This window comes from Schistocerca gregaria, chromosome 8, assembly GCF_023897955.1.
Source record: "Schistocerca gregaria isolate iqSchGreg1 chromosome 8, iqSchGreg1.2, whole genome shotgun sequence".
Taxonomy (NCBI): Eukaryota; Metazoa; Arthropoda; class Insecta; order Orthoptera; family Acrididae; genus Schistocerca; species Schistocerca gregaria.
This window is the reverse complement of record NC_064927.1, coordinates 323,224,936-323,243,760: the sequence shown is the minus strand read 5'-3', so window position 1 is coordinate 323,243,760 and position 18,825 is coordinate 323,224,936. Positions and strand designations below refer to the sequence as shown.

General features: G+C 42.6%; 2 protein-coding genes across 8 annotated transcripts in view; both read right to left on the bottom strand.

Annotated features, from left to right (window-relative positions):
• The window catches only part of LOC126284945 (DNA ligase 4-like), a 616,842-nt gene that overhangs the window by 331,492 nt on the left and 266,525 nt on the right, over positions 1-18,825 (bottom strand). The gene's annotated exons all lie outside the window — the stretch shown is intronic.
• The window catches only part of LOC126284944 (DNA ligase 4-like), a 295,121-nt gene that overhangs the window by 9,787 nt on the left and 266,509 nt on the right, over positions 1-18,825 (bottom strand). The window lies entirely within an intron of this gene.

The window sequence follows — 18,825 nt, the reverse complement described above, 5'->3', positions numbered from 1 at the left end:
CACGTGGGGCGTGAGGTCTCCACAGTACATCGATGTTGTCGCCAGTGGTCGGCGGAAGGTGCACGTGCCCGTCGACCTGGGACCGGACCGCAGCGACGCACGGATGCACGCCAAGACCGTAGGATCCTACGCAGTGCCGTAGGGGACCGCACCGCCACTTCCCAGCAAATTAGGGACACTGTAGCTCCTGGGGTATCGGCGAGGACCATTCCCAACCGTCTCCATGAAGTTGGGCTACGGTCCCGCACACCGTTAGGCCGTCTTCCACTCACGCCCCAACATCGTGCAGCCCGCCTCCAGTGGTGTCGCGACAGGCGTGAATGGAGGGACGAATGGAGACATGTCGTCTGCAGCGATGAGAGTCGCTTCTGCCTTGGTACCAATGATGGTCGTATGCGTGTTTGGTGCCGTGCAGGTGAGCACCACAATCAGGACTGCATACGACCGAGGCACACACGGCCAACACCCGGCATCATGGTGTGGGGAGCGATCTCCTACACTGGCCGTACACCTCTGGTGATCGTCGAGGGGACACTGAATAGTGCACGGTACATCCAAACCGTCATCGAACCCATCGTTCTACCATTCCTAGACCGGCAAGGGAACCTGCTGTTCCAACAGGACAATGCACGTCCGCATGTATCCCATGCCACCCAACATGCTCTAGAAGGTGTAAGTCAACTACCCTGGCCAGCAAGATCTCCGGATCTGTCCCCCATTGAGCATGTTTGGGACTGGATGAAGCGTCGTCTCACACGGTCTGCACGTCCAGCACGAACGCTTGACCAACTGAGGAGCCAGGTGGAAATGGCATGGCAAGCCGTTCCACAGGACTACATCCAGCATCTCTACGATCGTCTCCATGGGAGAATAGCAAAAAAAAAATGGCTCTGAGCACTATGGGACTCAACTGCTGTGGTCATTAGTCCCCTAGAACTTAGAACTACTTAAACCTAACTAACCTAAGGACATCACACACATCCATGCCCGAGGCAGGATTCGAACCTGCGACCGTAGCAGTCGCACGGCTCCGGACTGCGCGCCTAGAACCGCGAGACCACCGCGGGCGGCGGGAGAATAGCAGCCTGCATTGCTGCGAAAGGTGGATATACACTGTACTAGTGCCGACATTGTGCATGCTCTGTTGCCTGTGTCTATGTGCCTGTGGTTCTGTCAGTGTGATCATGTGATGTATCTGACCCCAGGAATGTGTCAATAAAGTTTCCCCTTCCTGGGACAATGAATTCACGGTGTTCTTATTTCAATTTCCAGGAGTGTATGTATGCAAGGAGCTAATATAGTACAGTAAATGGACGTGGCTGGTTGACCACAAGAATAAAAAAAGGAGAAGCCAGACTCTCTGCAACACAATACAACCTGCAGCCTAAAAGTTTAGGCCAGAGTCTAGACTAGGGTTCTCCAAACTTTTTAGTCCACGGGCCACATTGACTCCTCCACGAAGTCATAAGGGCCAAGATCTACCTAGTGGGATTAAAGCACCCTAGCACTCCATGATCACCGTAATGTAAGGCTAAAGGAAAGATGAAATCGCAAAAGTCTAAGGTTGTGGGAGTAGCTAGCACTGAAACGAACTATGATTTTTATTTAATTACATAGTTTTGATTGGAGGACGTACCTGACCAAAATTTGGGCGTATTTTATTCTGGCGAATTTCACCGAGAAAAAAGTATGTCACTGCACATTCTACACGAAAGCGTCCTGCAAAGTTAACGAAATCTCAAAATCATTGTTAGCAACACTATTGCTGCAAGACGTAACAGAGGTAGAGTATGTCAACCCATTGTTATTTCAAGCAGTGCAACAATAAGTTTAGTTATGTAGTCTTGTAGCGAGTAGCAGAGCCAATGTCGCAGTGTATTGGTCGCGATAGGCCTCGAAACTCAATTGTTGGCAGTATAGATACCACCTCAAATATTTGGCGGGCCAAATACCGGGGATGTCCGGCGAGCAAACGTGGGGTGGTTTTGCCGGCCCTCGCGGGCCGGTTTCGACCCGCGGGCCGTAGTTTGGAGACCCCTGGTCTAGACACATAACAAAATTTTAAAACCTTAATCACATTCATCTCATCATCAGCTAAAATAGAGGGCAGATCCCAACCAATATTTGCTTCTGCCCTTGCGTCATGATATAAAATGCATTCTGTTCAAATATGGCGGACAGAGATGTGCACACCACAAGCATCAGAAAACGGGGGATCCTTACGCCATAGTAAAAAGCTAAGTGTGAGAGGGCAGTGTCCAATTCTAAGATGTGTGAAGGTCACTTCATCCTGTCTGAGCAACTGGCAGGAGGAAAGCAATGGCCGGTTTGTTGACTTTGCCAACTGCAGCTTATTGGCTGTCCCTGCCACCCATTCCTCATCACACAAGTGCTCCTGTGTAGAGCAGAAATGAGAGCCTGCAAGGGAATAGGACACTGTGCCACATCCTGTTCTCTGCAGGCCTCCTTCGCCAGTCGATCAGCCTGTCCATTTTCCCATATCCCTACAAGACCTGGCACCCAGCAGTATGACACCTGCTTACCCTGCTGTTGGAGAAAGTACAGTTGGTCATGTATCAGCCGGACCAACTTCTAAGCTGGGTAAAGGTTCTGTAATGATTGTAAACCACTAAGGGAATCAGAGCAAATGAGAAACCGTTTGCCCTGAATACTACACATCTGCTCCAGTACCTATACGATCGCGTGGAGCTCTGCTGAGAAAATGGTATACTCATCAAGAAGGCGAATCCTGGTAACATGATTGCAGAACACAACAGAGCAGCCAAGGGAATTCCCTTGCTTGGAGTCATCAGTGTACACTACTGTGAAACTGTGATGCATATCTAAAATGTTAAAAAACAGAGATTGGAATGTAAAATCTGACATACAATCTTTCCTAAAATTTATCAAGTGTAAAGTCAGGGTCCCCAGAGAAGCCAAGGTGGAAATCTGCTCCAACTCTGATGTATAACATGAAGACTGGCCACACCCGTCTCTAGAAGGCAATCCTGCACACAAATCCCGTAGGGCCTCGTTGCCTGTTGCCTGTTACGAAAAATCCTTTCCAGTGGAGGCTGAGCTCCAGTAGAGGCTGAGCAACAGTATGGCAAGTGGTGTGTATGGTGTGGACAGTGTTTTATATGCCAGGCACACAGTAAGTAGCCTTCGCCAGACACCGTGCACTCGTAATTGAGCCGAGATTGCATAAATGGCCTGTAAAACCATAGCAGACAAGTCTTGTCTGCTCTCCATGTACTGTGGTAAGACATTTAAAAATACTTAAAGCCTTAAGTGATCGTTTTTTCAAGTCCTTAAGATGTGGTAACCATGTAAGCTTAGAGTCAAATATGAGGCCCAGAAACCTCACTGTGTCTTTAAAAGTAAGGATAGAGTCCCTCATCCTCAACTAGGAAAATTTAAAATGGAATGAGAATGGTTAAAAAGAACACACACAGACTTCTTGGTTGAAAACTTAAAACCACACTTCTGTGCCCATTCATCCAAACAACACACAGTTATTTGCAAATGACGTGTTGTCATTGTGAGGCTTGAAGGAGGGTAAAACAGAGAAGTCATCCACAAACAAAGAACACTGGACAAAAATTTTCACTGTGGACTTAATGCTATTAATAACTATGGCAAAGACAGTCACACTTAAAGTGCTACCTTGGGGGTCACCATTTTTTTGCTCAGAGTGATCAGACAGGACATCACTGACTTGATGTCTAAAATATTGTGGCGAACGAAAGGACTGAATAAGCATGGAAGACAACCACGAAAACCCCATTTGTGGATCTACTCCAGGTTAAATAGCATTGTAGGCCGCCTTCATGTTAAAAAATATTCCTAAAAGGTGATGCTGGCATAGGAAAGTATGTTGTATAGCCGCTCCAGAACGGCAAGATTACGAGCGATACCTCCTGATCCCACAATAAAAGCACCTAAGGAGTTGCTTAGATTCTAAGATCCAGACAAGGCGGTGGTTCACCATCTGATCCAAGGTCTTCCCCAAGCAGCTAGTGAGGGCAACACTACAGTAACTACCTGCATATGTAGGTCTTTCTCAGGTTTTAAAAGAGGAAATAAAATTGCCTCATGCCAGAAGTTGAGAAAGTGACCTGACACTAAAATGCCATTAAAAAGTGTGAGGAGGATATCTTTGCTTCACCTTGTGAGGTGCCACAGCGTATTGTAATGGATTCTTTCATGACTAGAGGCTGTGTCATGAGCTGCAGACAATACAGAATCCAACTCCCACATGGAAAATGGGCAGTTGAAATCCTCATCAGAGGTGTACCGGTAGTCCGAATTACACCTCTCAGCAACCTCTCTATGGTGTTGAAAATCTGGATCCTGACTGGCTGCTGTAGTAACTGTGGCAAAATGTGCCACCATAGCCTGGGCAATGTCTTGTGGATTGGTTTGGAGAGTGCTGTTCCCCATTGCAGCAGCCATGGGGCACCTGATTCCTCCCTCAGAAATTCTCCTGATGGTTTCTCACACAAGGGAACTTTTGATGGAACGATTAATGGTGTTCAGGAACTGTTGCCATGACCTCTTCTTGCTCACTCAAATAATTCAGCGGCAGTTTGCCCTCACCACCCGAAAGGCTGCAAGATTCTCTGCAGTTGGCTGACACTTGAACCTACTCAGATCCTGATTGCAGAGGGGCATTCGACAGTCCACCAAGGGGCATGTTGCCACTTCTGTTGCCCATGGACTGGAATTGATGCTGCAGTAGCATGGGGCATCATTTTGGTAATATGATCCACCCACACCTCAACATTCGTACAATGTTTGAACTGGGCTAACTGGCTATAAAGTGTCCAGTTGGCTCCAATGAGCAATGGTTTCCTTTTGGGTTCCACCCCGTCTCACAGGTGAATCCAGATTGGGAAGTGTCACTAGTGTGCAAGTCATCGACTCCTTACCACTGGAGACCAAAGCAAGAGATCAATGGCAGTGAACTGCTATGCAGAAGTGAATGCTCTGTCCTACATTTAGCAAGTATGCACACAATGACACGAAAGTCAACCTTTATGGATCCAAAAACATCCAGCATGTAAAAGCCAACATGCAGTTTCCCACCCGATATTCTGAGAACCATGGATCAAGATAGTCATGTAGCGGTAGAATTTCTTGACTTCCAAAAAGCATTAGTTTGAGTTCCACACCTATGCTTATTATTAAAAGTAAGATTCTATGGGGTATCAAGCAAAATTTCTCATTGGATTGAGGATTCATTGATACGGAGCGCACAGTGAGTTATTTTGGATGGAGAGCCAGTGACAGATTGACGGATGTACAACTATCCTGAGGTTTGTCCCAGGGAAAAGTGTTGGGACACTTGTGGTTTATGTTGTATATTAATGATCTTGCAGACAATAATAATACCAACTTCATATTTTTCACAGATGATGCATTTATGTATAAAGATGTAGTGTCTGTAAAAAGCTGCACATATATTCAGTCAAATGGTGGTAAAGTTTCAAAGTGGTACTAAGACTGACAACTTATTTCAAATGTTCAAAAATATAAATTTCTGCTCTTTACAAAAACAAAAAACCTGTAGTCTTCTATGACTATATCAAACACAAAAACTGAATTGGTCAACTCATACCTGGGTGTAAAATTCAACAATGTAGGAAAAGATAGATTGCTACATAAGCTTTCGGATACAGCCTTCATCAGAAAAAGAAAGAGAATGTACAGCACTCATTCACATAGGCAAGCACACCTCATGCACACATTACTGCCAACCCCAGTAGCTCAGCCCAGGCTACAACTATCACATGGGATGGAAGCAGCAATCCGGAGGGGTTGGAGAAGGGCAAGGGACAGCAGTGTACGGGTGGGAGGAGGAGCATTGTCTGGCAGAGTGTGCAGGAACTACAATGCTAACAGGTGCAGCATCAGGAGGTTGTGGGGTAAGGAAAACAAAGTGAAAAGGAGAGGAGTGGGCAATGATGGGTGGGTTCATTGGCAGAGGGTGGCAAACAGAGGCTGGGAGATGAGATTGGGAAGGATGTGATAGGACAGAAGGGTAATAAACCGATGGATGGAGAGTGTAGGAACACTATGTTACTGTAGGCTGAGGCTTAGATAATTATGGGAGCAGAGAATGTGTTGTGAAGATAAATCTCATCTGCTTACTTCAGAAAAGCTGGTGGTGGAGGGGAGGATCCAGATGGTTCAGGCAATGAACTGCCCACTGAAATCCAGCATGTTATTTTCAGCTGCACGTTGTGCCAGGGGTGGTCTATGTTGTTTTTGGCCACAGTTAGGCAGTGGCTGTTCATCCGGGTGGACAGCTAGTTGGTAATCATACCAATATAAAAAGCTGTGCAATGATTGCAGCAGAGCTGGGGTTGCTTTCACAGGTGGCCTGGCCCCTTATGGGGTAGGTTAAACCTGTGACAAGACTGAAATAGGAAGTGCTGTGTGGGAGGACTGGGCAGGTCTTGCACCAGGGTCTTCCACGTGTATATGATCCTTGTAACATGAGGTTAGGATTGGGTGTGGCACAGGGATAGACTAGAATGTTGTGGAGGTTGCGTAGGTGATGGAATACCATTTTAGGATGGGTGGGAGGGATATCGGGTAGATGTCCTTCGTTTCAGGGCATGATGACTGGTAATCAAAACACTGGCGAAGGATGTGGTTCAATTGTTACAGCCTGGGAGGGTACTCGGTGACGAAGGGGCACTCCTTTGTGGCTGGTTCTTATGTGTGGTGGGAGATTGGAGTCGTGAGGAGAAATGGCACAGGAGATCTGTTTGTGGACTAGATCTGGGTGATAGTGTGCCTTTCTGTGAAGGCCTTGGTAAGACCCTTAGCATACTGGCCAATGGAGTTCGTGTAACTGCAGATATGACATCTTTGGGTGGCCAGGCTGTAAGTAAGGATGTTTTGGTGTGGAAGAGTTGACAACTGTCGAACTGCAGGTACTGTTGGTGATTGGTTGGTTGGTTTAATGTGGAGAGAGGTGCAGATGGAGCCATCAGAGAGGAGGATGTCAACATCTAGGAAGATGGCACATGGTGTAATAATTTTTAGGGATATGAAATAAAATAATCACGTAAGTTCAGTTGCAGGTAAAGCAGATGACAGATTTCAGTTCATTAAGAGACTAATAGGGAAATTCAAATGTGTGTGCCATCCTCCAATACAGTTCAGATGTGCCAGACCCATACCAAACAGAACTAATAGAGAATATTGAACATATACAATGCACAGCAACATGAATGGTCTCAGGTTTGTACAACTCAAGAGACAATGTCACAGAGATACAGAAGAAATGTAACTGCTAAATGCTTGAAGATAGACAAACTATCCCAAGAAAGGCTACTTATGAAGTTTCAAGAGCTAACTTTAAGTGATGAATCTACAGACATCCTACAACCACCTATGTATTGTTCCCATTGGGATTGCAAAGATGAGATGAAACTAATTACAGCATGAACAAAAGTGTTTAAGCAATCATTCTTCCGAAACTCCATATGTGACTAGAACAGAAAGAAGCCCTAACAACTGGTACATTGGAAAGCATCTTCTGCCGTGCACCTCACAGTACAACAAATATAGTCACCAAAAATTATCACAGTCATTGCTTAGTGCAAATGAGAACTGAAGTCTGTGGCATTCCTGTCTCCCGGTGACATATGGGGGTACTGCTGAATAGCAGTGATTTAGTCAGACTAGTCTACCAGTTAAATTTGTACCTACCTCAAATAAGTATATGTTCTGAAGTGAATATATCACACTGCACAAGATATTTCAGTTTTAAGCTGTACAATGAACGAGGTGTATATGCAATGAAATAATAACAAACATAGTGATCAAACTTGGGGCCCCACATGCCAAGAGTATGCACTGTGTTCAAATTTTTACTACAGTAATCTACAATACAAACTGTCAGTAATAATCATACAGTACTATGCATAATCTGAGTCTTCAAATATTTAAACAGTTACTAACTTTCATTCTCACTATGAATGGATTTCCATTAGATCAGTGAATCACCAGCACATAACACAACTGGACTTGAGTTTTTACCATTTATTGGTCTCAGTTGTGTATACTTTTGTGAGAATTTATCATTCAATAGTTGAAGCACATGTTATTCATGACAGTTATTAAGACAGCAGTCTAGCTACTCAGAGAACCAGCATTCTTTATCAGGCCATCCCAATTTAGATTTACAGTGGCTTCCTTAATTACTTCACATGTATGTCAATACAGATCCTCCAACAGGCCACAGCTGGTTCCCTTTTTTCATTCAGCTGAGCTAATAACGCTCTGGGTCTAATGGTGTCATGAATCTGAAATCTCATGGCTCAAGGTGTAACTTAATAGAGAGAAGTGATAACTTTAAATTACTTCTAACTGCTATTTTACAGTTAGCAAAATATTCTGAGCTCTTATGTCAGAGTCAAATGGATTTCACATTAAAATGCAATGTTTTTGTCCCCATCTGCGGGAAACATTTTCAAGGGGCATAATAGCTCATTATATTTTATTAATTGTGACATTTATCATTGTGAAAGTTTACTACTGTTAATCTAATTTTCTTTAACTAGTATCGTATGCTTGGCATATATTTAGGTATACCCTAGAAACAGTCCTAACTGACATACCATAAGCATTATCGAGATAGAGTTTAGTTCTAACCATGAGGTGCAATCTGTTATGTTAAACCTCAGGTCTTGGTAATTCTGATCGTGCCAGGGTGTAGCAGCAACTTGATGGACAGCAATAACAACCGTAGATTGCTCCAGTGGTTTTGGAGAAGCTATTTTGTCACTCAACAATTATTATTTTCTAGTAGACACTGAACTGGCACATAAAATAGTAATTAATGATATTATCAACAATGATATATACATTTACAAATCCCAGTTGATGCAGCACTTAAAACTTTAAATATAGCATATGAATCAACAGTGCAGGACTACAGCTCAAGGAAATAAGTGTATCACAATAATATTAAGATGACAGTCTACCAAACTCCCTAATCAAGATGAACATTTGAACCAAAATTACATTATAATCCTGACCCAGAGTAATAAGACTTTTCATCTTTTTAGGATATTTGAAGGCCTATCTGTGGGTACATATACTTCATTAGTTTCACCTGTATGTATGTGCTTCCTGAAAACAAGATAATTGCAGTTAAATGAAGTCATTGTTTTTGTGTACTAAATGACATTACAGGAGTTGAAATGGTTAAGGCTCCAGTCATGAAATGTTACTTGTCTAATACCCCACAAGCAGAAGTTACAGGGAATTGTAAGACAGTCATTGTCAAAGTTTTTTATGCATTCACTATGGATGTTTTGTTCAAAATTTTCTAGCTAGTATCATCAGGGTGTTTCTGCAAAATTGTATAACTGCCTCATGAAACAGTTTGCTTAATGAGAACAACCAGTATGAGAAAGGAGCAACTATTGTACATTTTAGCTTTTCTTCATGAGGAATGCTGGCCAATATTTTCCTCAACCATGTAGAGAACAAATTGTCAACAACACTGTGAAGTCAAAGGAAAACAAAATAATACACTGATACTAGCATGCACATGATACACCGAAGAGCCAAATAAATTGATATATGCATGCACATTCAAATATAGAGATATGTAAACAGGCAGAATATGGAGCCGTGATCGACAACACCTATATAAGACAACAAGGATCTGGCACAGTTGTTAGATCAGTTGCTGCTGCTACAATGACAGGATAGCAAGATTTAAGTGATTTTGAACGTGGTGTTATAGCCAGCGCATGAGTGATAGGACACAGCATCTACGAGATAGCGCTGAAGTGGTGGTTTTTCCATATGACCACTTCACGAGTGTACTATGAATATCAGGAACCCAGTAAAACATCAAATTTCTCACATCACTGCAGCTGGAAAATTATCCTACAAGACTCGGGCCAACAACAACTGAAGAGAATCGTTCAATGTGACACAACTACAACCCTTTTGCAAACGAAACATAATCAATGTGGGCTTTTGGAGCTGGAAGCTCTCTCATGTAAGCTTGATGTCTACATGACACAAAGATTTATGCCTTGCCTAGGGCTGTCAACACCGACATAAGAGTGTTGATGACTGGAAATACATTGCCTGGTCAGACGAGTCTTGTTTCAAATTGTATTAAGTGGATGGACGTATATGGGTATATAGACAACCTCATGAATCCATGACTCTGCATGTCAGCAGGGGACTGTTCAAGTTGGTGGAGGCTCTATAATGGTGTGAGGTGTGTGCAGTTGGAGTGATATGGGACCCCTGATACATTTAGATACAACTCTGACAGGTGATATGCAAGTAAGCATCTTGTCTGATCACCTGCATCCATTCATGTCCATTGTGCATTCCATTGGACCTGGGCAATTCCAGCGGGACAATGCGACACTCCACACATCCAGAATTGCTACAGAGTGGTTCCAGGAACATTCTTCTGAGTTTAAACACTTCCACTGGCCACCAGACTCCCCAGACATGAACATTATTGAGCATATCTGGGATGCCTTGTAACGTGCTGTTCAAAAGATATCTCCACACCCTCAACCTGTTATGGATTTATGGACAGCACTACTTCAGACATTAGTATAGGCAAGTGTACCAGTTTCTTTGGCTTTTCAGTGTATAATCTGTCTAATAAATAAAAGATAAACCAAGATAGCATTGCTACAAAACAGCATCAACACAATTCATTAGCAGATAAACTTTGGAAAGAAAACTGATAAAAACAAAATACTGAGTCTCCTGTACCTCATGGTACAAAGACACAACAATATACCATATGAAAGTTTTGAATTTACAATTTCTTTGACATATGTCTACAAAAGTGATGGAGTTTTCAATCTTTTGGGTAAACTTCAAGATTAACATCACATTCTGCTCCAGAAAATAAATAGTTATATATGTCCAGAGATTGGCTAAGGTATAAAACATGAGAGCAAGGTTGTCTTTTATGCACTTTATACAAAGACACTGTAGTCACGATTTTATATGCAATTTTGCCACATAGTACATTCTATGAATATTACAGCTGACAGTAAAACTACATGCAAAGAAAGTTTGGCACTGGTTTAAGAGATTATTGTGGGGGATAAATAATTAGCATTTATTGCTACATAAAAACTAAACCGTAGCTCACATGACTTTGTTAAATAACACTTTGAACAACAAAATAAAACATTTATAAAACCAAGAGAAAACGTAAGTCAGTGATTGCACCAAAGATAATTACTAAAATAGTTATCACTTCCGTGTAACATCACACTCCCCCCTTAGTGTCAACTCATCTTAATTGAGTAGCAATAGGTCATGCACAGGCTGCTGATGGCACATAGAGGTTGCCTTTGACATCCCTTGCTTGTGAATCGTTGGAGCATTTGTCGAGTCCGTGGTGTGTGAAGATGAGTCCTGTGGAAAGCAGGTTTAAGCCTCTTGACAGAGATGATGGTTGGCATACCAGTCACATCAAATTTGAGTATCTCGTCTTCCCTACCGATGGCACGTTAAGGTTCATTGTATGATGGCTGCGGTTTGTGTACTGTGTCATGTCATACAAAGACACTCCCATAGCTTGTCAGAAACAAAAGGGTGATGGTCTGCTTATATCTTGGAGCAATGGCATGTAATTGCCGGATTTGTGTATGCGTATTTTGTGAAAATCTGAGGGTCAGTGCAGTCATCTGGCACATTGGCAAAGAACTCGCCAGGCAGCCATATTGGCTGGCCATAAACAAGTTCTGTAGTCTTGGCTTTCTGGTCTTCTTTCAGGGATGCATGAAGACCCATCTCTATCCACCACTATGAGTAATGACATTGAAGCAACACTTTCAGTTTGCGATGCACGCATTCAACAAACCGTTCACTGCTGTAGTTCTAATCTGCTTTGTACACTGTAGGATGATCAGTGTTTTGAACAGATATGACTCAAACTGTCTTCCCTGGTCTGTTGTAATTCACAGAGGCACACCAAAATAGGTGGTCTATCCCCGGGAGAATGCAGCTGCAACAGTTTCAGTGGTAATGATTGCAATCAGGAACACCTCGGCCAGCTTGTAAAATTATTGATGCCTGTCAGGCAGTAGGTGTATTCTTCTGATGGCGGCAGAGGTCATAGGTGGTCTAGGTGGGCATGTTCAAATCTATGATTCAGAAGAAGAAACACGCCAAGAAGTGACCTAATGTGTTGGCTAACTTTATTTCCTTGACAGGCCATGCATTGTCACAAATATTGCTTGCAACCTTTGTCCATGTGGGGCCAGACAAAAGCTCACTTCACCATGATGGAAGTGTCTCATACTCCAGGGTGTGACATGTTTTGTAATGAGGTGATCGCCTGTTGGTGAAAGTCAGTAGTCACAAATGGACGTGGTTTGTGAGAAGCGATGTCAGAGTACAGCAGCGCAGTTGGTGGTGGCAGCATAAAATGGCAGAGTTGCAGGTCTGATTGTTGCACCAACAAACCTCGTAGCTCATTATATGATTGTTGTGCTGTGGCGAGAGCTTCAAAATCAACTGCACCAGTGATTGCCCCAATTTGAGAGTGTGTCATCTGGCACATTCAGTCATAATTCTGTAGCTGTTCTAGGCTGTAGAAAATTAAGTACAGCTTCTACTTTCACTTGCATTGGCCATATGTCTTGCATATTGATAATATAGCTTAGGAACTGTACTGCAGCCGTTCTGAAGACACACTTCGATGGGCTCATGTACATGAAGATGACTGAAGGTCTGTTGTCAGTGTGACAGGTATTCTGCCTCTGAGTGACATGACCAGGACATCGTCAATAAGCACATAACAAAAGTCTACGTCACATGCGACTTCATACATGAACCACCGAAATGTTTGGGCAGCATTACAAAGCCCAAAAGGCATTATGGCAACTTCAAATAGTCCAAACGATGTGCAGAGGGTGGTCGTTCTGTGCCATAGGTATGTGGTAGAAATTATGAACTAAGTCCAATGAAGAAAGGATGTGCTTACCGTGTACGCTGAATGTAAGATCTTCAATATGCAGAACTGGATATTCATCTGGAATGGTTCTGGCATTGAGCTGTTTATAATCACCATGTGGACACCATCTATTATCCTTTTTTTCAGACCACATGTAGTGGAGAGGACCAACGATGTAGGGCATAATCCTCATTCAAGCATTGATGACAAACCCTATTAAATATCTTCAATTTCTGGGGTGTCAAGGAGTGCAATTGAGCACAAGTGATGGTACAGGTGTAATCAAAATATAGTGCACCATTGAGTGCTACAAAGGTGTCAGTGTGGGAGTCTGGCATTTGATCTCCATGAACTGTCTGAGGAGCTCTGTGAATGGAGCACCTCCAGTAATTATCTGTACTGCTGTCTCTTCTACATGACACACTCCACCTTGTCTTGTTAGGTTTGTAGCAATGTCAAGAAGACATACATGATGGAGATCAGGCAGGAGTCCATAATGCGATAAAAAGTCCGCTCCAAATATGGGGTGCATAACATCAACTATGTTGAACTGCCATTTAAATTTTTGCCATAGGCCTAAGTTCAACACTAAAGTGACACGACCATACACTGTGGCTGTGGAACCACTGGCAGCAAATAGGTGGCAGTCACCACAGTTGTGACATGGGAGATGGGTGGATGGATAGACTGACATGTCAGCAGCCGTGTTTACCAAAACCTGTAACTTTGTGCCATGATCCATAACAAACAATCAATTGCTGCCATCTGGAGAGCCAGTGGCCTCCATCATTGATCTCCTGCTGAGTCTATGTGTTTGCATGATGGGCTACACTTCCGCAGCTCAGAACCATTTCATCGGTGGTAGCAACAAACTATTGCTGACAAAGGTGAGTGGCTGTGCTTTTCTGATTAATGGTGGCAACAAGATCAGTTTACCTGTGCTTGCACTCCAGTGACAGTGATATCTACCTGAGGCTTTGGGCAAACAGTTGCAACACATTTCCGTTATGTGATCCACGATTTGCGCAAGTGCATCTAGATTGCTGGCACACATTGACAATATCTTCTGTGCATTGTTTGGTAGGCGTTACAACCAAATATTCCACAGAATGTCATTACTGACTGTGTTGCTCACTATTGTATGAAGTCAGTCTAGTAGGTGTGATGGAGAACAATTCTTCAGTGTGGAGAAGTTTTTCCAATTTTTTCCTCTTGGACTGCAAGAGCCGGGTAATCAGGGCATGCTTGATGGCTAAGTAATGATCAGTACTTGATGGTGAGGCCAGAATTTCTTGTGCTTCTGTGGCCATATCTTCACTGAGAGCACCAACTACATAACTGTACTTAGTGTTGTCTACAGTTACATGTGTTAGCACAAACCGACTTTCTAGTTGCACAAACTATGGCAGAGGATTCTGTTGTCAAAATGGTGACGGGTTTACTGTCAAACAATTAATTACGGCACAAGTAGACATATCAGCAGGTTGTGGCAGGTCTGACATTGTGGAGTTATGCTGAATTGGCACACAGAAGATGCACAACGTGGCTGATGTGGATGTTCATACTTAGCATGATGTGGCACAATACGAAGTGTTAATGACTACGGAATTTCATGCCAGTGACTATAAGAGTTGGGACGACCAGTTGTTGTGGGGCTAGATAATTAGCTTTATTGCAACATAAAAACTAAACTGCAACTCATAAGATTCCATTAAATAGCACATTCTACAACAGAACAAAACATATATAAAACAAAATGAAAATATAAGTCCGCAATTGCACCAAAAATAATCATTAAAATTAGTTATCACTTCTGCATAGCATTACACGGTACATAACATTGCACTCTAAGATAATGTGTTAAATGCTTAAAATCTTGAACCAAAGAAAAGAAAAGGAAAATGAATAAGCTTGAGATAGTTCAAACAACAAATCACTTCTCTTAAGGAGCATATGTTTATTTGCAGATCAAAACAGCAAAGTTTCAAACAAGGCAATTGAACAATCTCTGCCAGGCACTGTATAGAGTGACTCAAAGAGATGTACAAGGTCTGTTCAAAAAATTCTGGAACTTTGGACACAAACTTTTTCTATGCTTACTTTTTACTTAAGTCTACTTCGAAATCTGCCCCTCACAATTAATACACTGCTTCCAACACATTTACACTTCCAGAAACAGTCTTGGTACACCTCTTTCTGGATTGCAGGGAGCGCCAATGCAAAGTTTCTTTTATCTCGTTTATTGTTGCAAATCTTCATCCTTTCAATGGGGTTTTCAACTTTGGAAATGAAAAAAGTCTGTAGGGGCCAGGTCTGGAGAGGACAGATGATAAGGCAGCACAGTGATCTCATTTTTTGTGCATTAGTCACACACCAGCAGGGATGAAAGTGTGGGTTTGTTAGGAGATGCAAGAGCCATGAATTGTCTCACCACATTTCGGGCAGGCTGTTTCCTTCTCACATTTTCTTGTTAGTATTACAACACATCCCAATAATAACATCAATTAACAGTTTGCCCCTGCTGCACAAATTTATTATGAACTAATCCTTCAAAGTCAAAGAAAACTATCAGCATGGACTTAAAATCTGATGAGCTTTTTTTGGGTCTCGGAGAACCTTTCCCAAACCATTGTGAAGACTGAACCTTGGTCTCAACATCACAACCATAGATCCATGACTCATCACCAGTTATGATTCTCTTAAGGAACATCTCATTTTCATTTGTGCAATCCAAAAGCTTTTCACAGACTGTGAATTGAAGGTCTTACTGGTATTGTCTCATGAGCCCTGGAACAAACCTGATGGCAACACGATGCATTCCAAGATGCTGCGTCAGGACTTCATGACATAATCCAATTGAAATGTTACATTCTTCTGCAATCTCTTGGACAGTCAGTCTTTGATTGGCATGCACAAATTCTTTGATCTTCCCAACAAGAGCGTCGTTGGTAGAGTTGAAGGACTTCCTGAATGCGGATCTCTTTAACTTCCATCCAGCCATTTTTAAACTGTGTAAAACATTTTTAACACCGAGTGTGGCTTAAGCACTCATCACTGTAGGCTTCTGCATCATTAGGTGTGGGTCTGTAAAGGTTTTCTAGAGTTTCATGCAAAATGTAATGCAGACAATCACTCCTCTAACTCTGCCATCGTGAAATTTGCAAACTGTGTAACAAAACATTCTACTCAATACAGCACTGAGCACTAACTAACGGACATACAACAATGAAACTTCCAGCAATTACACAATAAACATAGGCATGTGCAGGGATGCTAACTGCATTTCGCTCCAACACACCATTGGGGTGAAATTACGAATGTTCCATAAGTTTTTGAATGGACAAAGTAAAACAATTTCATTTCCTCCACTTGTTTCAAAGAACACTGAAGAAGCAATATACAGCACACCGCTAGGCTGTTTCAGAACAGATTTGGCAGAGTCTCTCTGGCTCCCTTAAAGGATTTTCTACAGAGACAGCCAAAAACCTAGGCCTGGGTGAGAAAATTTAGAATATTCATTCTGTTGTGATTTACCGACCTTTCACCAAGAGTTTGAATTATGCAGATCATAAAATTATTCAATTGATCTATAACACAATGTGCAAATTGTACATTTTACAAGCGTTTTGTTACTCATTAAACATGTGGATTACATGTTGTGAATACATTATTTGTTTAATGCAGATGCTAATATTCAATAAACAGATGTGGGGTACAGCTATGCCAACCTATTCATGGGTCATCTAGAGGAATCCTTCCTAAACACCCAGAATCCTAAACCCTTCACCTGGTTGAGTCATTGATGACATCTTTGCGATCTGGATCGAGGGTGAGGACACCATATCCATATTCCCCCAAAACCTCAACAACTTCTCCCCCATTTGCTTCACTTGGTCCTACTCAACCCTACAAGCCACCTTCTTAAATGTTGACCTCCACCTCAACGATGACTACATCACTACCTCCATCCATATCAAATCTACTAATCACCAGCAATAGCTCCACTTCGACAGTGGCTACCTGTTCCATACCAAGAACTCTGTTCCATACAGCCTTGCCACCCATGGCCATCACATTTGCAGTGACAAGCAGTCACTCTTGAAATATACCAAGGGTCTCATTGAAGCCTTCCCAGCCTCGTATAAAACTAAATCTCCCATGCCGTATCTTTCCAGTCTCACTCTCTGGCCGCAGAGGAGCATTCCCCTAGTAACTCAGTACCATCCAGGGCTGGAGCAACTGAATTAATTCTCCAACAGGGTTTTTACTACCTCTCATCGTGCCCTGAAATGAGAAATGTCCTGCCCACTATCCCTTCCACCCCTCCCACAGTGGTATTCTGCTGTTCACCAAACCTACACAATATACTCGTCCATTCCTACATAACCCCTGCTCTCAACCCCTTACCTCATGGTTTATACCCCTGTAATAGAACTAGATGCAAGATAAACATTTCTTGTTTTATTGTTATTCCAGAATTACATCGTTGAAATGAAAACTGAGTAGTCTTCCTAATGAGCAGGTAAGAGAAGTATTACATAAGCAACAGAGTGAATTTGTTCCTGGTATAACTTCAGTTGAAGGAAGAAGAAAATGAAAACTAGATGTAATAGAACTAGATGTCCCATACAGCCACCCACCACCACCTACTCCAGTCCACTCAGAAACATCAACTACCCCATTGAAGGGCTGCCTGTAAAACTAGTCAGGTGACCCACAAGCTAATGTGCTGCATTCTACGTGGGTATGACAACCAACAAGCTGTCTGTCTGCATGAATGACCACCAATAAACTGTGGCCGAGAAACACTGTGCTGCTGAGCATGCTGCCCAAGATTACATCCTTCATTTCAGTGACTGCTTCACAGCCTGTGCCATATGGATCTTTCCCACCAACACCAGTTTCTCTGAATTTCGCAGGTGGGAACTCTCCCTTCAATATTCCTACGTTCCTGTAACCTCACCCATCCAGCTCCTTCCCTGTTCCCATTTCAGCACTACACAGCCCTCATTCCACCATCATACCCAGTCCTTTTACTTCTCACCTTTTCTGCTACCCCCCCTTCCCCATTCTCTCCCTTGCCATTCATTTAACCTCCTGACAGCACATAGTTGCCCTACCCTCTCTCCACCTTGTCCCTGTGTGCTCCCCAACAGCACTTCACTTTTTGCCACCCCTACCCTACTATCCCTCCCCCTCCCTGCCCTAGCCGCCTCATTACCCTCACCCAGTTGCCACTCCTATCATTCACTGGTGCTGCTGTTCGCAGTGTACGGCTTCAGTTGTGTGAGACTGCAGTCAGGTGTGTGTGTGTGTGTGGGGGGGGTGTCTGTTTTTACAACTGTCTTACTGGCTGAAAGCTTATTTGTGACAGTCTTGTTGTTGTGCCTACCTGTGACTCATATCTCCACTATACGGTGAGTAGCAACTTTCCTTTTCATAATATTGTTATAATCAATGTCTTCATACAACAAAACATCACCAAAAACAAAATTAAAGTTGTAATGCATGAAGATAAACTCAAAAATAAAAGACTATACTGACTACAGACAACACAGAGGATGAAATATTCATTCACCTACAGCTAAAAGCTTTAGAAATTATACAGATTGCCACATGGAGAAACAATAGATATGAACATTTTAGATTTTTTAAATAAAACACCAGGATACAGACATAAGTCTTTGGCAAGGAAGTTAAAGTGGTTGGACTTACTGAGCAACTTATTTATCTTTCATGTCCAGAGGAACAAACAAGATTCAGGGAACAAGAATGAAATATCAATATGATCACACTATTCTTCTAACTCAGCAAAGAAGGAAACTTTGAAGATTATTATTATGTCGATA